The sequence below is a fragment of the Marmota flaviventris genome, chromosome 7 (genome assembly GCF_047511675.1).
Source record: "Marmota flaviventris isolate mMarFla1 chromosome 7, mMarFla1.hap1, whole genome shotgun sequence".
NCBI classification, from domain to species: Eukaryota; Metazoa; Chordata; class Mammalia; order Rodentia; family Sciuridae; genus Marmota; species Marmota flaviventris.
This window is the reverse complement of record NC_092504.1, coordinates 13,948,753-13,974,201: the sequence shown is the minus strand read 5'-3', so window position 1 is coordinate 13,974,201 and position 25,449 is coordinate 13,948,753.

Here is a 25,449-nt window from a genome sequence, read left to right as displayed (position 1 = left end):
CTGGGTACAGGGCGCAGTGGTTGAGTGCCCCTGGATTCAATCCCCAGTACCGGAAAAAAAAATTAAAAGGAATGTTATGTAAATGGATCATACAATACGTAAAAAAATCTAAATTTTAAAATGTAATTCTTTAGGACTGGGGATGTAGCTCAGTGGTAGAGTGCTTGCTTAGCATGCACAAAGCCTCAGTTCAACCCTCAGTACCACAGGGGGGAAATGAGAAACAAAATGTAAATCTGTAATACAACTTTCTTCTAGTGTGAGTAGTGAAATAATATACCAGTCAGGGATCTTTATTGGAAATACAGAAAAAGCCTGCTACCACTGTAGGAAAAAATCAAGTCTGAGCAGCACTCACCTGTCCACTTAGTAACTTTTGACCCCAGTCTTGACGAATTTGTATAATTTTGAAGCCCACATGATATCTTTCATGTGGCTGCTGGGAGACATTTACAAATGGTGGCTTTGGAAAGGTAGAATTTATAATGTAGGAAATTCTCCAAATTTAACACAGTGTTCAAGGAATTGAGTATCTATAAAGCATGGATTTTTTAAAAAGTATACACACACACACACACACACACACACACACACACACACGTTGTGTAGAAGAAAGAGACCGGGGGAGAGAAGAGGGGAGGGAAAGAAAAGTACTAGGGACTGAATTTGGATCAAATATATAATTATACTAAAATGAACCCCAATATTATGTATAACTATAATGTACTTATATAAAAAATTTAAATAAAAAAGATATTGAGTTGCTAAAAAATGACAAATGTTTACTTTAGGTGAGAAAACAAATCTATCCTTGTTTCAAGTAACTTGGTGATTGTGCCAGTATAATCTGTCAAATAATATTTCATTTCTCCATGGATGTATTGCACCTTTATTATAGTACATGAAATTATTAGATATACTTAAGTCGTTTACTGGTTTGAGACTTTTCATTTTTTGCCTTGGTGGGGATTGAACCCAGAGCCTTGTTCATGCGAGGCAAGCACTCTACCAAATAAGCTATAGCCCTAGCCCTAAGACAATTTTTAATAGTACCCAGAGTATTGGGGAAGTTTAATGTTTAATGGAGGCCTAAAACCAACTTAGAGATAACACACACACACACACACACACACGCACGCACGCGCGCGCGTGTGTGTGTGTGACTTTTTATATATTCCACAGATTTCATTTATATGCACCCAGCCCTCATTTGTATGCATTGTGCAATCTTAAAGACTGTCTCCACTATTAGGTTATTTAGCATCTCTTAATCCTCAAACAATTAAAACTAATCATAGCACCCATACTCCTATCCACCTATGTCAGTGTTATCTCTTCTTTTCAAGTGATAGAAGAAAAGAAAGCCTTATCTAATTAAAGCTGTAGATTCACGAACTAATACACGCGGACAGGAACTTCTTCAGCTGCCATCTCCAATGCTGAAGACAAGCGCGTGTGTACTAGTAGTAAAATTTCCCCCCTAGGCAGCTAACATTCCTGCTTATTCAGGATACAGAAAAATCATCCTCATGATTAAAAAATCACTTAGCACATTGCTCCAATTTCCACCAAGATTACATAATCAGAACATCAGAAGAAATCTTCAGCCCTCAAGAAATTTACCAATTATTTTTTTTTGTAAAGTTGTTTTATTTAGCTGAGTGTAATAGGCCTGACTTCTAAGTTCCTTTATGGTTCCAATTAAAGAGTTTATGGTGGGAAAGGGAGTTTAAGGCAGAAATTAAAGATGGTACACTCTATAGGGTTTTGAACGAGGCACATAAAAAGTGTAGCTTTAGTGTGGGCATTGCAGGATGCTTTGTCTTAGGCCCTTTTCAACCTAGAAGAATACAAATTATTACCCTCAGCTGAAAAGATAAGGAAACAGATGGAGCAGTCTTTTGTGTTTTTCTAACTCAGTTGCTCATATTCAAAGCCCATACTCTTCCCTACGCTGCCAGAGAGAAGCAAATGTTTTTAATTTTTTTTCTCTGTGATTTTCTCCCTATCTGCTTCAGACCCACTAGTGGATCCAACCTGACCCATCAAGGAGACAAAAGCTTCCATGTGTGGTCTCAGAGATCAAAAATAACCTAATTATTTCAGTGTTACTATACTAAAATCACGTTTCTAATGAGTTTTATTATTAGAAATAGACATTTCAAAAACTTACAATTTCATCTAATCAGAATAAAATGTTAGCAAAAAGTTTTTTTTAAAAAATTCCGATAATTTTTCAGAGCATTTCCTAAAATTTGTTAATTATATTTAATTATAAAGACATAAATTAAATTTATTATTTTGGAAATGGGTCACTAGAAACAAACGTGTGTCACTGGAATATATTTTTGATGGTCTGATTGCTTTCTTCCAAACCTTAAATGACAGTTCCATAAACCCCATCAGAGCACCAGGCAGATTGACAGCAGTTAGCAAGGCAGCCAGCAGAATTTTTCCCATCTGAAACCATTTCAGGAATAAATTGAAATAGCTGTGTTGCATAAAGCATCTGCTACATCAAGGGCCACTCTCTACCTTGCTCTGTGGTATAACTTCTCTGCTTTCCCTGATCCCAGAAGTGGGCTACACTATTTTCAGGCTATGTGAAGCAGAGGGTGGTGTTGATAAGGGGTTGCTGTGGAAGAGAGATGGAAGAGAGAAAGACCTAGAGGATTTGCAGATGTGGGAGCTTCAGAGAGAAAGGAGGTTTTCAAAAAGGGATCATAGACGAAGTCCATGATTTCCTCAGTTATCTGACAACTAGGATTCAAGATTAATATGAGATTGGGCTTTTAGGTACTTTAGAAGTGAAGCTATTCAGGGGACAGGTCACAAAGGGTCATGGCTTTATACATACAGAAGATTAAATTAGATCACCCTTGGTAGATTTTGTGTATTTGCATATTTTTAAAGTCTAACTACCAAAATCCATAACAGAATTCTTACATGTCTTTGAAAAGTAATTCTATAAAGTACTCATATCTATAAATTTATAATGGACTATGTTATTACCTGAATGAGTTGCTGACTTTAGCAGAGATTCTAAAGCTGGATGCTGCCATTTGGGGAGTATTTAATTTTTTAATGAAATTTTAAATTTAAAAAACTAAATTTAAATGAAGGATACACTTAATATTTAAATATTTTGCAGTGTATAAATTTTAAATACACAGTTTTCCCCAGCAAGTACAAGCTCAATAAATCTTAAAAGAGAATGAGTCTGGCAGTGGGATTCTACATCTTGTATAACCAAAAGAATAGGAAATTATACTCCATTGTATGTGATGTGTCAAAGTGCATTCTGCTGTCATGTATAACTAATTGAAACAAATTTAATTTTTTTTAAAAAAGAGTATGAGTTTGGTCATTAACCAAGTTGGTGTGTCCATATTCATATGTTTCTAGTAAAATTGGTTTATAAATGCTGTATGAAAATTAACTGATTAATTCTTATATCAATTGCATTAGTGTCAACTATATCAATAATACTTTCTAATTATCTTACTGTTAGAGACTAAATGTTTGTGTCCCCCTGAACTTGATAATGTTGAAATCCTAGCCCCTATTGTGATGGGATTAGTGGGGGGGGGCTCTGGGATATAATTAGGTAATGAAGACTTCATGAGTGGAATTAGTGTCTGAGAAGATTAATTTTATGTGTCAACTCAACTGGGCTAAGGGATGGCTAGATAGCTGGGACACGCGATTGCTAAGTGCATCTGTGAGGGAGTTTCTGGAAGAGATTAATATTTGAATCACTGGGACTGAGTAAAATCTCTCTCAGCAACGTGGACAGGCCTGGTTCAATCCACTGGTTCTCATGCCTTCAGCCTCAGCCTCAGTTCCACATTGATGTTCGTTCCTGGTTCTCAGCTTTCACACTACAGATGGTGGGAGTGCTGGGCCTCATAACTCCAGGAGTTAATTTGTATGGATGTACATGTCCTTCTGGCTCTGTTCTCTGGAGAATCCTGACTACCGTAGTGTCTTTACAAAAGAGACTCCAGAAAGCTCCTGAGCCCTCTTTTCCACCCTCTAAGGATACAATTAAAAGATTGTTATGGTCAGCAACCTGAAGAGAGGCCTCCTAGCAGCTGACCATGCTGGCACTCTGTTCTCAGAATTTCAGCATCCTGAACTGCAAAAAAAAAAAAAAAAAAAATCTGTTGTTTATAAGTCATTTAGTCTTTTGTACTTTGTTCTGAGACATGCATCATGCATTTTCTTTTCAGGTATGTTGGGTATATTTTCCCTTTTTCATATATATCTTTAATCTTTATAGATTGGTTTAGCTGAAAATTTTTGCTCCCATTTATGAGAAAAGTCAAATTTTTAAGAAAATTAGCTATTTAAATTATAGGTCGTGTCTTCCTGAGAATACAACATGAACCACCTGAGCTGATTCACTTCTCTTCTTTGTAAATAAGTGACTTGTTACAGTTGGTTTTGAAAGACAAAAACAATTACAGCCATTTGTGGGAAGGACAGATGAGAGAAAGATGATAAAAATATTTTTACTCCTTCAACTTTTTTAATAGCTTTATTTTGTTTTTTTGTTTTTTATGTGGTGCTGAGAATCAAACCCAGTGCCTCACAAGCATTCTACCACTGAGCCATATTCCCCAGCCCCTACCCCTTGAACTTTTAATAAAGTTTTCTTCTTTTTTCTTTTTTTATAACCCAGGGCCTTGTGCATGCCAAGTACACGTTCTATCACTCAGCTACGCTTCCAGACCTCAAATAACACTGGGAAACTCCCAGCACCAAGTGCAACAGCACACTCTGGGAAATGAATCAACCATTCATATAAAGGAACTCTGAGAATTAAAACATTATATTTCAACTTATATTGATGATGCAGATTGTAAATACAGAAACTTCTCTGCCAGATCATAAGCTGAGGATATAACTTGGATTCATGATCCTCAAAATATAGACCTCAACTTTGGTTTGAACTTTCCTGCATAGATGCACTAAATGCATTAGAACTGGAACCAGAACTTCTTTCTCTACACAAACAGGCAAATTTAATCCCATATTAAATTAATATTCATTGAGTGTTTTTCCAGACTCTGAGGACGAGGGGGTGGAGGAGATAGAGAAAACCCTAGCCCCAAGGAATTTACAAGCTAGCAGAAAAAAATCACACAAGTAGGTAATTATAATGGAGTTTTATTATGAAAACATTTCTGGGTCAAAATTGGGCCCTTGGCCCTGGAAGATGGCATCATTGTTCACGAACATGTTTTTACCAATTTCACATTGCTAAGATAGATTAATTCTACTATATTTTCATCCAAATGGGTGGGACATCAGCAGAAACATCCAACACAGCTTGAGAACTGTCACATATTATATGTAGGGAAGTGAGGTGGAATTTCATACTTTCCCTTATTTTGATATATTCATTAATCAAGTTTTAAATATATATAGTGTCTAGCCGAACATTGGCCTACAGAGTGACAATATTATAGTAGACAATATAAATCATAGGAATTCAAATGTGTCAGAAGTGCATTAAATTTATAGGACTTGCTATGAGAGAAACAGGTGATATTAGCAAAGGAATGAGCAGTGGACTGTTGTTACAGAAAGAATTTCTGGGAAAAGCATACATTCACATGCAAGTAGATAAGCATATTGAGGAAGCCTGATTTTTATCAAACACTCAGGGAACTCTTTAGAGGAGGGCTTGCCAGAGTTTTGCTTACTGGTGAATTACAAGGAAAGTGCATCATATGCAAAGTTTGTAAAAGTATTTGATTTAAAAAAATCAATGATTATTAAAGAACACAATATTTCGGGAAAGCTAAAGTTATGCTGAAATAATACAATTAAGTGAAGATATTTTAGAACAAAGATGATAGCCTATTCCAACCTTCTTCTATTTTAAGGTAACGGTAATAGAGCAGAAATTCATTTCTTGACAAAACTGGGAACAAATTCCTTAGCCTGGGAGATTTTCCTTTCAAATAAGAAAAAATATGTGTTAGCTATTTTTGAGTAGTAGGAATGTCAAAAAATGTACATTTTCTAGAATTGGAGACTCTTTTGTCCTTGAATAACTCAAAACTTTTCTTTGTTCTTTCGAATCAAATTCAGTGAGTAATTAGTGCAAAATCAGAACCAGCTGTAGCATCAGATTGTATTTCCTTAGAGTACACTTAAAAATACATAGAAGGACAGATAATCTGGATTTTCTTTCTAATGATGCTAACCTCAAAAAGTCATATGGTTGAAGAATTTCTGATGGGTTAAAATATCTGTTTTGCTGATTAAAAAAAAAAAAAACTCTTTGGTGATTAATTTTCCTCTTCAAGTTTGGTTTAGCGGTATACCCGAAGTAATGGGAAGTTTGAATCAAGAATTCCGGATTCTAGTCACAGTTCTTTTGTCTACCATCTGAGAAGCAGTGGTCAAATTCCTTACCTTTCAGAGCACAAATGTACCGGAGAAAGGGAGAAAGAGGAAGGGGCAGGGTGCCGCAGTCTGGCTGGGCACAAATGCCTCGGTCTGGCTGGGCACACAATCACGAGCCACCACACAGCTTGTAGATTCAAACAGCAACTCTTTATTCCCGAACTCACACCAGCTGTCTACAATCACGTTCTGGGGAAATCCACGTTCTCTGCCCAAATCCACCTCCACTGGGCTTCTATCTCCCAAAAAATACTGTCTGAATCCCATGAGAACTCAAGGGGAACTCAGGCAGCAGGATATGCCCTATTCCCAGCAGGAATAATCTTAAACCTGGAACGCCCTAAACCCGATTATCCTAAACCGGGAACACCCTAATCCACCCTGGTCCTTGAGCAAGGTCACCTACATGCAATGTCACTGCAAAATGTCCTATTTCCACGAGTCCTTCCACTAAGCAACATGGGGTACGCTGGCAAGGAAATTGTCATACCTACTTGGCTAATGGCTCCCAGCAGCAGGGTTTTGTAATCCTCTTCCAGTGCATGTCCAAGGGACCTGAGCCTCCCACTAGGGTCCACCTCTTGAAAGTTATACCAGCTCCTGACAGCCCGTTCTGGGAAACAAGTTTTTAACACATGGACCTTTGGGGACATTTACAATCCAAACTACAGCACACTCAGTAATGTTAGAGTGTTTCTGATTTTCTTGGGACAACCAAAAGTTATTAGAGGATTAAATTCCTTCCCCCAAACTCCATTCCAATGACTACCTTGAAAGGGCAGTCTTAGGAGTTGCCACCTTGGGAAGTAAAAGAGTATCAGACACAGATAATAATAGAGAAATAGTCAACAATTATGGAACATGAGGCATCATGCTGAGGGCTTCACACGGATCATAAAATTCATTTCACACTCTGAGCCTGCCTTGCTTCCTATTTGTGTCCCCATTTTACACATAAGGAAAGCAAGATCCAGGGAGGTGAAAGGGTCCAAGGTCATGGAGCCAAACCAGAATCCAACAGTTCTATTCTGAGAGACAAGAGAAGAGATTCTAGAAAGCAAAACAAGGCTACAGAAAAAGGAGAGAGAGAGAGAGAGAGAGGATACCGTCACAGGAGTAGAAAGTGATACTCATTCATTATCATCCAACAAAGGCATGGAATGAGATTCTAATGGAGGAGTAGAAAAAGACCACCACAGATGTTTATAGAAAAGGAGGGAAGGAAGGGAAGACCACACCTTGGGAGACTGTGGAGGGGGAGGAGTAGATGGCTGCACTCGTTGAGTTTGCTAGTGGAAAACTTCATGATTTTTGCCAGTGGATCTGGTGTGCACACATGGAGATGAGGACTAACTTATATTCATCATGGCCCTTTTCCAGTTGGTTGGACTGGGGGAAAGAGGAAACCCAGCACCAAGAAACTGGATGCTATGTGAGAGCTTGTTTGTTAGGGACTTCATTAGGAAAAGAGATGCACCTGCACCCATCAGGTCAGGGGAACCAGGTTGTTAGACGCCCAGCAGGAATCTTCCAAGAAAGCTGCAAAAGTGACCCTGTGGTTAAAAAGGGGGGGGGGGAGGGAGACACACATAGGTACAGATGCGGAACAGGACCAGAAAATGTGGTCAGTTATATGAGAGCCAACTGATGTCAAGTCGTCGAGTCTTTTCTTATGTTACCAGGCCCTTCTCTCTTCTGCTAAGCTTGAAGTTCTCTGAACCTAGTGAGCAAGCAGATGGGAGACAGAGGGGAGAGAGAGGCTGATGGAGGAATAGTGTAGGAGCCAACCAGTAATAAGTGCATAACCTCACTCACACAGGTTAGAGCTTGAGAGAGAAAAATGTCAAACCACGTTCCGGTTCTTGATTGACAACTTACACTGGACAGTCACATTTCCAAAATGCAGACCGTGTTTGTTTCTTAAAATAGTTAAGAAATAAATAAAATGTTTCTTAAAATAATTAAGAAATTAAGAAATAATTAATAAGTCTGTGCCTTACCTAAGACTGTTGCACAAACATACAGGAAAACCAAAACACAGTTGTGTTTCCATGAAGCCATGAGTTGTGCTTACTTAATACAGTTCACACATGTATAACCATGCCCTCGGGTGATATCATCATCTACACTGGATTCCTGAAAATTTGTCTAGAGGAGAAGAGGACAAGGTCTGAAAGAATTACTTGTTGTTGTTTTATATATATATATATATATATATATATATATATATATATATATATATATATATATATATATGTTTTAAAATGTGCCTTTTCCCTTCTCTCCTTGGTTTCTTTTTGTTTTTTGTTTGTTTGTTTGTTTTTGGTGCTGGGGATTGAACCCAGGGCCTTGTGCATACGAGGCAAGCACTCTAACAATTGAGCTATATTCCCAGCCCTCTCTCCTTGGTTTCTACTAACACATTCTCATTGAACAATTTAGTGCAATGCTTTTTGTCATGCACAGAGTCTACACTGAGCATACCCATGCACCCTTCCTCTGCCTCACTCTCTCCTTTTACACCCTCCCAGTCTCTAGTAAGCACCCAAGAACTTTTTTTTTTAAAGAGAGAGAGAAAGACAGAGACAGAGACAGAGAATGAATATTTATTTCTTAGTTTTCGGTGGACACAACATCTTTGTATGTGGTGCTGAGGATCAAACCCGGGCCGCACACATGCCAGGCGAGCGTGTTACCACTTGAGCCACATCCCCATCCCCCCAAGAACGTTTTCTATAAGGAGCTGAGCAGGGCTTGTTATGTTGGATATGAGAACTGTGTGTGTTCACCTGACACTGTCACCAAGCTTGTTTGCAGTCACCAGGAGTCCTGATGTGAGTAATTAGCAACAAAATTTCATTCTCCCCAAATATTTGCAAGTACTGTGGTGGATACAAGGACCTATGGGGTGTGTTTGTCATATCTGGAAAGTAAAACAGGAGCCACATTCAGAATGTGTGGCCCGTGACACCATGGAAGGAACCAAGATCAGAGAAGGCTGACGCCAGCTCTCGGGTTCCCAGTGCCTGTCCCAACACATCAGCAAGTTCCAGCCATGCCCGGAACTCCAGGAGCTGCTACCCAATGGCACACGGAGGAAGGTGGTTCTAACGTGCTCACAGAGGCCCCTGTGAGGCTGACCGACCCTCCCTCTGGCAGATGCCAGGTGCCACTGTCGCCAGCAAAGTGTCCTGGTTCTGCTCCTTTCCCCATCCAATCCCATGCATTGTCATTTATCAGAGGGAAGCAGATCATAAAAACATAGTTAGGAAGGCTGGGGAAGGGAGTGTCCAAGCTTCTAGCCCCTGAGATACAAGAGGAGCACGAGAAGGCCCCCGGGGATGGCACTAAGAACCGTCACACAGCCCAGTACATGAGGGTCCCTGAGGCTGATGTCAACAGACACGTTCAATAAAGTAGGAAGGTGATTAGATTTGTTTGTTCCTGTGATTCCAACAAATCAGTGTTTGACTCCTCGGTGACAGGTTTGGGGTTGACATAGTTCCAATGTGATTCATTACCCAAGGATTCATGTGTCAGGAGCTTGGTATCAGTGGGTGATATTAAGAGGCAGTGGGACCTTTAAGAGTTGGAGCCCGGTAGGAGATCTTAATCCATTGGTATGCTTCCCTCAGAAGGCGTTAAGGTGGTTCTTGTGGGATCCTGGTGAATACTTATGAGAGCCTTGTTATAATAGAGCAAGATAGACCACTTTTCTGGATTTTCAGGATTACTGTCTTACTGTGTGATCTCTCTCAAAGCATTCCCACCATGATGCCATTCACAAGCACATGATGCAGCCAGAAGGGCTCTCAGCAGAGGACAAATCACCCCAGATACATTGCCCTATCTTAGGCTTTTAGCCTTCAAAACTGTGAGCTAAATAAACCTCTTTTTTAATAAAGTACCCAGCTTGGAATATTTTGTTATAGCAACAGAAAATGGACAAATACATAGAGAGGCGTTCTTCTTCCCCTCTGGGAATGTATCCATCATGTAAATAAAATCAGATACACTGAAACAAGCATGGAGGATCCTGTTAAACAAAACAAAACAATAACAACAACAAATAAAAACCATGTAAAGTTATACAAGCCCAAACTCAGAAATAGGAAGACATACGTCATGCCCCATGCTAACTTATAGCACAGTTAAACTTTGTACTGATCAGGATGGACATGGCTATAAGCCAAATCCATGCAGCATAGAGATATTACTCTTTAATGCACAAAAACCATCAATAGAAGCACCAAGAAAAATTCGAACCTTAATCCTGATCAAGATCTAACAAATCTTCTCAATGGAATGTCTATTTCAAAACTTATATACATCATGTTTTGCCTTGTGGGTGATAAAAAAAACTTATAATTTGAAAGGAAGGATTAAACATGTGAAGAACAATTAAACAAATCTTATGAGGCTGATCCCGCTGTCTCCATTCTGCCCCTTCCTCCCTCCTGCTCACTTTCCGCCCTGTCACCCAGGTTTGTCTTTCTAAAACTTAGATCCTGTTTTGTCTCTTTGGGTCGGAAGTCTTCAAACACTCCCCAGACATTTAAAAAAAAATCAATTCTTTGAATAGTTATCTGCAGGCTTTTTAGAATACAGTTCTGATCAACTCTGCATTCATAGACACCCTTGAGAAAAGCAGAAGAAATTTTAGTATTTCTATTATATTAAGAAGTTGGGGTCAGAGAGTTTGTGTGACTTGCCAAAAGCAGCTGTGAGGTTTAACACATGAATGCACTTCTGAATACAAGGTCGGGTAGGACCACTACACTGCACTGTATTTCTTCCCCTATGGGTGTATAAAAAGTTGCATTTAGGAGCAGGTTCCTCTCTTCTGCCCCACTGCCAAGTCACCTGTGCCAACTGTTGCTCATTCCCTCTCAGTTCCTTTTCCTAAGTTCAGAGGGCTGACTCTGGTGAATTTTTCCCAAGCTGCCTTGTCAGTGTCTTCTGGCTCTGTGCAGAGAGTGGGAGGAGGAAGGCAGGAGGGAAGATCCCTCCCACTCCCTCCCTCCCTCTCTGTCCCTCCCTCTCCCTCCTTCCCTCTCTTTCCCTCCCTCCCTCTCCCTCTCCCTCCCTCCCTCCTGCTGGAAGCAGATGCTTCCCCTTCAGTGTCAGCTCCTTAGGCCCCTCCCAGCCCTACCATCCAGTCTCTTGGGTCCCTGGCTCCTGGGCTGTGGCAGCACTACTTCTGATGTGATCTCACAGTTGCTGAGTGCAGGTGTCTGCTCTTCCCATTACTGATAAACCTTGCTTCACCTCTCAGTCCTCTCAACCCCTGTATGACTCTCTCACAATGAGCCACAGTGTCCACTACCCTTAGGAGGTCTTAATTCATAGGGTGGCCACACAATCCAAGTTGGAATTGTAGCCTTCTTCTAAATCAACTTGTGGCACTGGACACCCAAATGTTCTTTATTGTCTGTCTCCTCTTTTTCCATCAAAACAAAATCTTGATTTGGCAGATGCAACTTAAAAAAAACACAAGGAATCTACATTTCCCAAGTTCCCTTGAATCTAGATGTGATCATGTGGAAGAAATTCTGGCTAGTGCGATGTAAGCAGAAGCTATTAAGGGAGATCTGAGAAAAGTGCCTTCAAATACTCCACTCAATCGCCACATGACTGCTCGTACTCACTCTTATTATCTTTTTCTACCTGTGATGTCAACATGATGGCCAGAGCTATGCAATCACCTTGTGACCCGAAGGAGATCTAGAGGATGTCATTTTTTAAGGATGAGGCAACAAAAACTAGCAGACACTGACTCCTAGTTTCCTCCAGTCCCTTAACAGTCTCTTCTGTCTCATTAATAAAGAAATGCAGATAGTGGAGCACTAGAAAAACATGATTCCTTGGATTAATTTCAGCAGAGCTAGAAAAATACTTGTTTTAAATTTTATTTTAAAAATAGTACTATATTATTTGTCTTCAATAACAGAAATAAAGAGAAGCATTTAGAGAAACACACACTGTCTACCAAAGAGGGGTCAAGGAAGAGAAAAGGATAGAGTTGTGACGGAGTCCATGAGAGCAGAGAGTGGACTGGGTCTCCGGGATGCTTTGTAAGGAAGACAAAAATCTATAGGAGGTGCCCAGGTTGGTGGCTGGTGATGAGAAGGGCCACGTAGGAAACACTAAGACCCTGGACTGGCTCCCACTGAGAATTCAGATCTAGTCCATAGGCTTGAAATCCATTTAGAGAGTTATCATGCATCGATGTCTCCTCTTGTGGTCTTTAAAGCTTAGTGAATGAGAAAGACAAGATGGAAGGAAGAAGAGAGGAGGGAAGGAGGGAAGAAGAAAGAAAAGCATCGTGGAGCTTTGGGCAAGAACACAGAAACCACGGCAATGTTTGAAAAACAATCTTTTTTAAAAGTAGAAAACAGTATAAACCAAATCCTCTGAATCCATCCAATAGAAAGCAGGTAGGAAGATCCAAATCAGAGTTAGGTGGGCCTCACTCTGCTATTCATCCGCTGTGAGATGTTGATCAACGTAGGTAATGTTGGCGAGTTTCAGTTTCCCCATCTGATAAACGGAAATAGTGTCATCATCACAGGACATGTGGTCTGACGATTAAAGAGGATTGCATTTGTAAATGACGTGAATTTTCTTCTATAAATAAAAGTACTGTTTGATTTTTTAAAAAGGACCACGTGGAGGTGTAATTGTCATGCAAAAGGTACTGTGCATGTTTTATGTAAATACTTTGATGAGTTTGGACATATGCACAACCTACAAACTATTGACTGTAACTACAATCAAGATAGTAAACATATCCAACATGACCAGAGATTTCCTCAGGCTGCTTTTTTATGTCACCAACACTTAACAGGCAAGCTACCATTTAAATTGTGTGGACTGCACAATATAGTCTTTGTGTTGTAGAGCACATCTCTAGAATTTACTTTGTGTAACTGAAACTTTGTACCATTGAATACCTCCTTCCTCGGCCCCTGACAACTACCTTTCTATTCTTTGCTTCTATTAAGTTTATTTTATATCTCTCACACAAGTAGAATGATATTTTTCCTGTGCCTGGCTGATTTCATTTAACATAGTATCTTTCAAGTTCATTCATATTGCTGATATAGAAGAATTTCCTGAATAAAAATTTCATTGTATGGTAGGTCCATTTCTATATCCAGTCATCCATCAATGGAAAATAAATTTGTTTCATCTGTTGGCTCTTGTGAATAACCCTACAATGGACACAGAGCTGTGGTTATCTCTTAATTGCCCTGATTTTATTTCCATTGGATATAAACAAAACGGGGATTTCTGGATCACATTATCATACTATTTTTAATGTTTTGAGGAAACTCCGTGTTTCCATAGATACTGCAGTATTTTTTAGTACTGTTTCTTATAGTATACTAGGGTTCCCATTTCTGCAATTTCACTATATCTTTTGCTTTTTCATAGCCATCCTAACTATAGGTGTGAGGTGGAATCACCTTTCAGTATTAATTTGCATTTCCTTGATGACTGATAATGTTACCCACTTTTTCATGTACTTATTATCCATGTTGATTATATCTTTGGAGAAAGGAAAACTCAAATTCTTTGCCCATTTTTAATGGGGTTATTTGTGGTGGGTGTTTTGTTCTGGTTGTTTTGTTGTTTTGTGTTGTTTTCTTGTTGTTAAGTTGTAGGAGTCCTCATACATTAACCCCTTACCAGAAAGATGGTGTATAGTTTTTTTTTTTCTCCTGCTCCATAGCCACGTCTTCATTTCTGATGGCTTCCTTTGCTGACCACGAAATTCCTAGAGCGCTGCAGCCCACTTACCTAGTTTTGCTTCTATTGGCTGCAACTTTGTTGTAATATCCCAGAAATCATTGACAAAACCAATCTCAAGAAAATGTCCTTCCTATGTTTTAAGAGTATTATAGACTCCGGTCTTTCTTACTTTTAAGTCTTTGATTCTTTTGAGTTTATATTTGTATGTGGCATAAGATAAATATTGAATATGATGGAAAGAGAGAAAAATTGATTTATCAATTACTGAATTTGGAGTTTTCTCCCAGAATTTCCCCCTGAAATTACTCACGTGTTAACTTCCAGTGCCTTTTGACAGAGGACTCCTTTTATTGTTCACGACACTAGACATCATGCTAAATAAAAGCAAAGATTTGGAAGGTAGGTTGAACGTGTGATGGACTGAATTCATAGCTGTCATGTGCATGAACTATGTGTCCACTGCATGCCTGAAAAAACTGGAAAATGAGTTAAGGAATTTACAGTGTGTGTATGTTGGGGGTGAGGGGAGTATAATCAGCCCCTCTTCCAGAGTAACAAAGATTCCGAAGGAGGAATATACAAGGATGTAGAGAAGCAGTCTTACTCTACAGTTGAAATATTTAGGAAAATCATTTCCCCAAAAGTTATATTTGAGCTGCATCATGAAAGATAAATGTGAATTCCACAGAATAAGAAAGGAGCTTTAAAGCACAGGAAATAAAATTTAAAATAGAAATGAGAGACTAAAGGAACATAAATGCAGAGTTATATATAAAACATCACTATTTGTATATTGAAATGGATATATGTGAATATGTACATTTATGTAAGTAAACATATGCAAGCTAGATTTAAAAATATATTCCAAAATACTGATTGACTGTGGTTTTTACTTCTGGGGAAGGAGAGAAATGGGGAATGTTTACCTTGTGTTCTGCAAACCTCTATTATCATTTGACTTGTACAATGAGGGTGTATTTATCTATTGCTTGCATAAAAATTTTTTAAAAAATAGCATGAGCTCCTATGTGTTGCTTCAAGTGTCCAGAGAGGCAGCAACCCAAAGAGCTTGCAAGATACAAAAGTCTTCAGATCAAGGACACCCAGTTCTGAAGGACCTTGTGTGTGCTACCAGAGCATGGAGACATCAATCTGCAGACTTGTGGATCATTAAGTTACCCAGAAAAAGCACAGGGAGGCATACTTAGAAAGCAAGCTCATCTTGGTTCACAGAGTAGCAGGAAAAACACAACTATGAAAATAACAGTTACAGAGTGTATTAGGATAGGATAGGATAATACATGCTGTGGTAACAAACTCTGAGATCTTGGAGATTATCCCCATTAACCCCCATTCATGGCAGATCATCATTCTCCTGTCCTTTTTTGTACCAAGAATTGAACCCAGGGTACTTAATCTCTGAGCCAATCCCAAAATATAATTTTGACATAGGTCCTCTGGTTAAGTTGCTTAGAGCCTTCCTGGGTTGCCGAGGCTGGCTTTGAACTCTCGATCCTGCTGCCTCAGCCTTCTGAGTCACTGAGGTTACAGGTATGCACCACTGCCAGCATGCCTGGCTATCACCCATCTTTATGATACAGCATCCACAACACATTTGGTTTCAAGAATTGCTAGGGAAGGGCAAAATATGTATGATAAATCACTTCTGCTTTTAAATTTCTTGGCTAGAAGATACACAGATCACTTCCATGCAAGGTTCTTTGACCAGATCTGGTGTAGGCCTGTAATCTAATCACAAGGAGGATTGGGCAGGTAGGGAAACTCCTAAATATAATTTCCTACCCATGTAATAAAGTATGCTATCAACTCTTGTCAGTTAACTGTGGAAGATGCAGTGAATTCAAAACCCAGGGCATTCATTTAAGACTATTTATAGTGTATAATTGAGAAAATCTATTAACTGATAAATGGTCAGAGAGAGGGCAATAGGAAAAGAAAGCATAAACAGTGTCCAGTTAATATCAAAGGTTATGAACAGTTTAAAATGGCAATTCAGTTTCTCAATACACACAGCTGAAGGTGGTGCTGCAAATTGACATCAGAATATAGGTGAGGGGGTGTGTGGAGGGGACATGGTAAATAGTAAGGACCTAAGTTTTGCCTGATGTGGCTACAAGACTACCAATTACATATGCTAATTAGGCAGATGAAAGTACTCTTTGAGAGTCACTGGAACTTCAGAATGCTTGGGAACTGCGTGGAATGTGGCTAGCAGGAGCATGTAAATTCAGCAGGTAGCCCAGGACACACATAAGCCACAAAATGGCCTGCATAGGTTTTTGCAATTGCCTATCTGTATAAAACCTTTAGCTACAGTAGAATATTCTAAAAGGGAGAAGGCCAACCTAGGTATATTTTGTATAATGGTGATACTTTGTAAGATAAGGTACAATGGCCATACACCAGTCTATTGTGATGTCAAGCTAGAAAAAAGAAATGACTGGGGTTTTGCTGAAATGTGTTAGAAGTTTACATGGTGAATTGGTGACAGTATACAATGGGGACAACATCCTTATTCAAACTTTGTTGAGGCTGGTTGCCCATTGAAGTAGCACAACAATGATAGATTTTTCAACACTATGAAATATCATGAGAGTATGTGTCATAACAACTTTTCAATGCTGTATTAGTCTTTTGATCCATTTGAATAGGATCTCCATCTCTAAATTTCTAATTTCATATAGATGTGTAAAGTTGTATAATTTCATACAACTTTACGAACGTGTGGTACAGTGTCTGTAGAGAAGAAACTTAGAGATGGAAGGCTGGGAACCTAAGACATCTAAGCACCCAAACAAGGAATAGAACAAAATAATTGGAGGATGACAATGAGCAGATCATTTCTTAGAAGCCAAATGAACAAAATGAGAGATATCAACTGGACAAATTCACTGAACACCTTGTGTCAAGGCTACTGTTTGGAGAGCCCATGACAGCCTGGTTGGAGCTGTGGGAAATTATCTAAGCCAGAGAGCAAGGAAGTCAGCTGCTATCAATGCAAACTTTTTGTTTATTATAAGTTTGGCAGTATTGTACAGAAAGCAGTGGTAAAATTCTGTTTGCATGTTTCCTCTACTGTCTACTGCATTCTCTCCTCCACCTACTTGGAACTGCCACTGAGATTATGCAACATGAGGACATTTTGCAGGATGAGATACAACGTGTCACAAGAAGCTGGGCTCTATTACAGTGTTGAGAAGCAGGGAGACAAAAGAAAGACAGTAGGGTTAGAGTCAAGAGGCACAAAATGATACACATCTGGCTGGATCATACACAGATCCACAGGAAGCCCAAATTTAATAACATACCTAAGGCTCAATAGCCTTCTCTTTCTTTAAACAGAGAGAGAAATGGATAGACTAATGTGTTCTTTGTTTCCTTATACACATTCCAAAATGGCAACATGTTCTTTATGTCTTTTCTCTGCCAAAAATACTAAACCATTTATAAATGTCCATTTAAAAGTCAACAAAGGAAATGTTCACAAATAAATAAATATGGAAATGTCGAGTTTTGATTATATCCCAAATCAGGATTCACTTAGAGGCTATTTCCTTACTCCTGCATAGGAATATATTTAGGATATGGGTTTGTCATGGAACTCCTTTTACATTTCTTCTTCTATGTAAATAAAAAATGTGGCAATTATTTCCATCTTCCCACAAAGGCAGCAGGGAAGCATCAACGCTCAAAAACAGAACACTCAGAGTTAACAGTCTCATCACTTTTTCTATACGTGGTTTATGGATCCTAAAATTGCTTTCCCCTATTTTTTCAATAAAACCTGATGTTTACAAATATCAATACTATAGAGAAAAGTGGTATCAGCTGCCATGTTCTCCACAAAAATTCTTTCAATCAGTCAAGAACAAGTACAGAAATGTGTTTTAAGAAATGGCCACAGAGATTTGCTTTTTTGCTCCTAATAGCAACACAATTTATTTTTCCATCTAATGTTCACAAGAATGTCTGTGCTGCTCAAAAAAGAAAAGTTCTGGGCTGGGGCTGTGGTTCAGAGGTACAGCATTCACTTAGCATGCATGAGGCTCTGGGTTCGATCCTCAGCACCACATAAAGTAAAATAAAGATATTGTGTCCACCTATAACTTAAAAAGTAAATATAAAAAAAGGAAAGTTCTTAGATATCTTGTTTGATGAAAGTCTTTTTTTTCTCTTTCTGATTATCATGTATTCTGGATAAACTTTCATTATTGAGCACTAAGACAACCTCATATTATTCTATTTCTCCACATGTCACTGAACTATCAGCCTTGCACAGAAGTCTTCCTTGTTTCTCTTTCTTATTCTTCTCTCCTTTTTTTTCTCTAATTGTGATCCATAGGCAAATTTATCCATATCCAAGTTTTAAATTAAATCTATCTTCTGAATTCTTTCTAAGCAATAGTTGATTCTCTTTAAATTCCCCCAACACATAGCTCTAGCAATCATGTTAAACTCAATGTGACAAAATATTGACTAATTAATTTTACTCCCAAAAGTACCATAGTTGAAAAATAATATTTGATAAATGATGTCATTATCTTCTTTATTTCAAAAATCAGAAACTCTAAAATCATTCCTATCTCCCATCACTATAAAACATGATCCCTATCAAACTTACTGCTTTCTTTTTTTTTTTTTCTTAAGAGACAGAGAGAGAATTTTTTAATATTTATTTTTAGTTTTCGGTGGTGCTGAGGATCGAACCCAGTGCCCCGCGTATGCCAGGTAAGCGTGTTACCGCTTGAGCCACATCCACAGCCCCTTACTGCTTTCTATTTCCAAGACATTTTCTTTATAACTTAGCTTTTTCTCTTCAACATCAATGCAATTCTGAGAATAAGTAGAAAGCCCATATTCCATTCACATTCAATACCTCCCTATCTATTATGGTTACTTGCCACAGGTCTTTCTTTTCTCTTTTCAGAGTTGCTTATGTAAAATAAACTCTTTAATTTGCTCATGTGAAATAAATATACTCATGTACTCACATTGATAACTTCCATTGATTTCCAACAATTTATTTAAAAAGTCCAAAATTCTAGCATGGCTTAGAAAACTCTTTAGTGTATTCCTGAACTATCTAACCAGTTTATCTACCACTTGGACATCTCACAATTTTTTGAAACCACTTCAGTTTTGTTAATTTGTGTATTTCATCCACTTATCTCACTGTACCCACTTCATCCCACCAGTAAACTCCTAAACACTGTTCAACCCTTGTGTGTGAAACTGCAAATGTCCACTCACCTCCATTCTCTTCTTGCTTGGTACAACATTGGACATGGTCCCAGACAATGCAAGGAGAAGTAGCATTTCTTAGGTCTACCCCTCAAAACTATCTGCATAATTTTCCATGAAGAATTATCTATAATAACTTGGGCAATCAGATTGGGTAAAGGTCTCAGATGCTCAGAATATGGTGGGAAGAAGCCTGATTCACTGAATGATTTCATGAGGCAATGCTGTCCTAGAAATTATCATTGCAACTGTAATATGAACAAGAGATAACTTTCATTATGTTCAGTCATTGAGATTTAGGGATAGCTTGTTATAGCAGCTACTGTTGCTCACCCTGATTAATAAAGTGACCTAACAAGGTTACTCTTTTCAAAGAATTTCAAAAGAGAAATACACTTGCCAATGGGTTCTTATAGTAATATATTTATGCTCCCTTAAAAAAGCATAGAATTTTGTTCTTTTGTCCTACTAACATTTGATTTCTCTAGTTGCATATTTTAATAGAGATCATTGTCCTAGAGATGATAATAGGGTGTTCTTTAAAATATGAGTTTTCTGAAGGTCAAGGGTCATATGTTTTATATGTGGAAGCTAGAGAGGAAAAAGGAAAAGAAAGGTGAGGGATGAAAATTAAAGACAGATCAGTAGAGTACAGGAAAAGGACTGGGGAAGAGAGGAGGGGATGCAATGGGGAGACACTGGGGAATGATTCTGGTCAAATTATATTGTTGTATTGTGTGCATGTACAACCATGTGACAACAAATCCCACCATTGTGTACAACTATAATGCACCAATAAAAATATGGAAAAATAAAGAGTTTTGTGAGCAACTATATTTGGAAAACACTGGCTTAAACAAATTTAAATAAGCACATGTGACTATAAGTAGTCTAATTGCATGCTTCTCTGTCTTCCATGTGGAATTAGAGTATGCAGAATTTTCCAAACCTCTTCAATCAAAGAATTCTTTTTCAAGGAGATATATCTATGACTCTTTACACAGGCTTCCAAGTAATATAATATGAGATTTATAAGATATGCTTTACTAATGACATGACCTCTTTGAATTCAGGGTCTATGTCATGCTTATTTATAGCAGATAGCACATTAATGACACAATTGTTTCTTAATATATGTTCATTTATCAATGAGTAGTCTTTGTTTTCATAGTAAATAAATATTTAAAAAATTTTTGACCTTGCATCTTCTTCCCTCAGAACATCTAATCTTGCTTCAAGCTACTCTTGAGCAATGAAAATTTACTGAAGTTTACTGATTAATGCTCTTTCCAGGCATGCACCCATGTCCCTTATAGAAGTAGTATTATTCCATAGTAGTGTTGTTTACTCATGTGATCATCTTTAAATAGATGTATTGCCCCTTCTATATTTCCCCTTAACTAGTTAAAACAAAAATACTTACCATTAAAATTTTTATTATTATCTGTATATTCTACTTTGCCTGACAATATGCAACAAAATATGTAATACATTAAAAATATACAGTATATGTTGTATGACCTTTAAATATGATATAAAGTCTGGGCAGCATAAAATATTTAGTATAATTCTTAGAAAACTAATCATGGCAGAAAGAAGAAGCAGTAGAAGCAGTAGAAATGGATGAAAAGGAAAGGAGAAAATAACTGTCAATTGTCTACCATGTACCAAGTTCTATAGTTACTTCACTTGAATGTAAATACCATTTAATATGCAAAACAGGTTCATAATTTGGGTACTATTTTTATCAGGAATTCTGAGGGCTCTCTATATATGGGAAAGGCAGTGAACCTATGTCTTTCTTTTCTCCAAGTTCCGAAGCAATTGAGAAGGGGTAAAATATGACAAGTGGCTGTAAAAATATCAGCTTTATTACTGCAAGGCTTCCTTGGAAAAGTCATTTTGGTCAACAGGCAAAATCAGACTTTATATTTCTTCCTCATGAATTGAGTTACCCAATCAAAACTTCATTGCCCTCCCAAACATGACCATTTGAAAGAATAATAGACAATATCAACAAGCTAAGGGAGGAAAAATATCACGTACTCATATTAACATATTCAACAGGAGCATTCAGCAAAAGTCAATAATCATTCTTAATTTTAAAAAACTTAGCAAACTAGGAATAGAGGGTACATTCCTCAACTTGATAAAGAATAGCTACAAAACCTCTACAGATGCTATCATATTTAATGGTGAGAAAACAGAAGATCTCTTGTTAAAATCAGGGAAAGGTAACAGTGTCCCTTCTCTCCAAAATTTACTGGCATCATATTGGAAAGCCTAGTTAAAGCAATAAAACAAGAAAAGGAATTAAAAGTTATATGAGGTGGGTAGAAAATAATAAAATTATGTTGATTCATAGGTGACATGATTATCTACTTGCAAAATCAGAAAGAAATGACAAAAATCTCCCAGAAATAATAAGCAGTTACAGTTGTATGATAGAAGTTTAATACATAAGAATTAATCCTTTATATGTATATATGTATATATATATATACACACACATATATGTATGTATATGTGTAAACACATATATGTATGTATATGTATAAACACATGAAGTTTGAAATAAAAAAATGCAATACCATTTACATTAGTACCCCCAAATCAAATAATTATGTATAAATCTAGCAAAGTTTATATAATATAATGTGTAATAAGAACAATTTCAAAGATACTGAAGGAAAAGCAGAACCAAATAAATGGAGGGATGTTCCATATTTATTATTAGGTATACTAAAGATTATGAAGATGTCAATTCTTCCCAAATTGTACATAGAACTAATTCACTTGCAATCAAAATCACAAAGGGTTTTATTGTGAATGTCAATGAAACAGTCTAAGTTTTATATGAAGATTCAAAAGAACAGCATATTCAACATAGTGTTGAGGGAGATGAACAAAGTGGAAGGACTGACATTACCTGACTTTAAAACTTACAGTAAAGTCAGAGTAATCTAGGCAGTATGGCATTAGTGAAAGAATAGACAAGCAGATAAATAGGACAGAATAGAGTTCCAAAAAACAGATACATGTGAATATATCAATGTACATTTGACAAAGGACATAAGGCAAAATGATGGAGGACAGATGTTCTTTCCAAAAAAAAAATGGTGCTGGAACAATTGGACATCCAAATGCAAAGACACAGACTTTTTTACACCCTTCACATGCAAAAAAAATCACTTAAAAGAAGAAATGTACAAATATACCGTAGGAGAAAATCCAGCTGTCCTCAGGTATAGTGATGACTTAAGATACAGACAAGATTCATAAAAATATACTGAGAAACTGGGATTCATTAAAATTGAAACTTTTGCTCTGCAAAAGACACTGTCACTGACATGAGGTTGAGAAGGAAAGACACGGGCTTTAAAAAATTGCAAGAATGTATTGGATAAAGGATTTCTATCCAAAATATACAAAGAGCTCCAAAAAGTCAACAATAAAAAACATGAACAACCCAATTAAAAAATGAGTCAAAGATAAAAGAGACAACTCATTGGAAAAGATAAACAGACAGCAAATAAGTATAGAAAAGTATACATCTTATGTCATTGGGGAACTTGAAATTGAAACATAAATGAGACTCCACTATACTTCTATTTGAATGAGAAAAGTCGAAAACACTGACAATTCTGACAAGCATATGGAGCAAAAGGAACTCAAATCCATTATTGATGGGAATGCAAGATGAGACCACCATTTTGAATGACAGTTTAAAGGTGTCTTGAAAAACTAAACACACTTAACCAGATGATTCAGTAATCAATCTCCTTATTTAACCCAAATGAGTTGACAACTAGTTTCTGCACAAAAACTTACACACAAATAATTATAGCAGGTATAATCATAATTGTCAAAACTTGGAAGCAGGTAAATGAGTTTGTCCAGAAGTGTTAAAACCCAATTAAAGAATCTTACCTTCTTTAATGATTCCCATCAAGGTATTGAAGAATATCACAAAACTATTCCAGGAACATAGCAGAATGGCAGAAGAAGAGGAAAGGAGTTGGAGTAGGTTGCTTCTAAGATGATCCCCAATAATTCTTGCTACCTGATATCCAAAGTCTTTAACAACCCTTTATTGTCATCTTTCTTTTGAATAGTTCAAGATTAGATGCCATCTCCATTATTAGATTTCAAGAGATTCTGACTTCCACCTTGTTGGCTCATGCCCTTCTTTGCCTTCTTTAATGAAGCAAGTTGCCATGTTAGGAAGGCTCATATGAACAAGGAACAGATGAAGACTCTAATCTCAGTCCAACTGCCCAAAGGAACAGAAGTTTGCACACAACCATTTAAAAGAGCTTGGAAGCAGGTTGTTCTTCACTTGAGCCTTTGTATGAGACCATAACCCCAGCTGAGGCCTTGAGTGGTGTTTTGTTGAGAGACACTGAAGCTGAGGACCCAGGAAGACTGTGCGCACATCCTGGATAAAAAACACTGTGAGACTCATACATGGCTGGTAGGACTGCAAATTGGTGCAACCACTATAGAAGGCAGTATGGAGATCTTCAAGATGGCAGACCGGAGGGAGGCAGCATTCTGTGTTGCTCTGTGATCCAGATCTCACCTAGTCAGAGTACTGCATCTCTGAGAGTGTTAGAGGACCCCTATACAGCTGCTCTCTGTAGAAATCACCAGCGTTGTGACCCCACACAGGGCTCCAGGCCTCAGTGTTTGAGGAGGATGTCGGTGTTCGAGCAGGACCCAAAGCCTGAAGTTCCAGTCCACACAAGACTGGGGAGTGCCTTAGCAGAATCACCTATCAACACATCTGCAGAGATTGCCAAGACTTCACTCCACTCTTATGGAGGTCACTCAGCTGCTACCTGTTGGGTGTGTGGGAGACTCCCTCCTGAATTTAAGTTTTCATCTCGCAAGAACATCACATAATCCCTTACCCCTCCTGCTCCTCTCTGAAGGGGCCAATACGAAGAGCGCCAAATTCAAAGGTTTTCTTGACCAATCCCTGCAGGACACAGTGTCTGCTCACTGTTCCTGAGTCACCCTGCCAATCAGCACCCACCTGTCACCTATGCAACCCTTCTTAACCCCAAGCTTGGAAGCTCACGTTCTCTGCCCTCTTCCTCTTCCCTCTCTGCCCTCTTCCTCTCTGCCCTCTTCCCCTTCTTTCTCTCCTCTCTTCTACTCTCTTTCCCTCTGCCCTCCTCCTCTCCTTTCTCTGCTCTCTGCCTCTCCTTTTCTTCCCCTTCAGGCATCCCCCCAATAAAATCTCTTGGTTGAATTTCCGTTTCTGGTGAGTCACTAACCTTTTACTACCTACCCACAGCACAATGCCATGGCCTGGCTCCCCCAAACTCACCAGACACCCCAGCGTTGAAAGCAGACCACCACGATCTTGGCTTCAACATTCTCGCCATATTAGGTGGGGGCCGTTCCCAGATCGGATCTCCAGGGGCCAGTGGATATTCTCAGAAATCACCAGCGCTTGACCACCAGCACAGAAATCAGAGCCTCTGGGCTCGAGTCAGTCTCCAGACTCCAGGCCCAAAGCCAGCAGTTCTAGCTCACACATGGCTCACAGGCAGCTTAGCAGAAACACCAATTAGCACCTCTGCAGAACTACAGACTGTGCTCCATTCCCATCCAGGTCACTGGGATGCTACCTATCCATAGCACAAGGCCATAGCCCAGCTTCCCCCACATCAACAGACATCCTGGCACTGGAAGCAGACTGACTCCATCTTGGGAAACCTTCCTCACCATTTTGTGGTGGGCATGGCTATCAGATGGATAGCCATTTGAGCAGGTACCTGATTTCCAATTCCTCCCCCACTCCCCAATGGCGTTAACTCAGCACAGTGGCCACCGAACATTAGCTCTCAGTTGGACAGGAGTGCAGTGTGAACAGGGCACCACCCACCCTGTGTGAACCTGGGGATGAGAGGGACCTGATAAATAAGAGAGGGGTGGGGATTAAAGTCTGGACCATAACAGAGAGATGGGGATTTAGGAAATCTCCAGGCAGGAGATCCATTT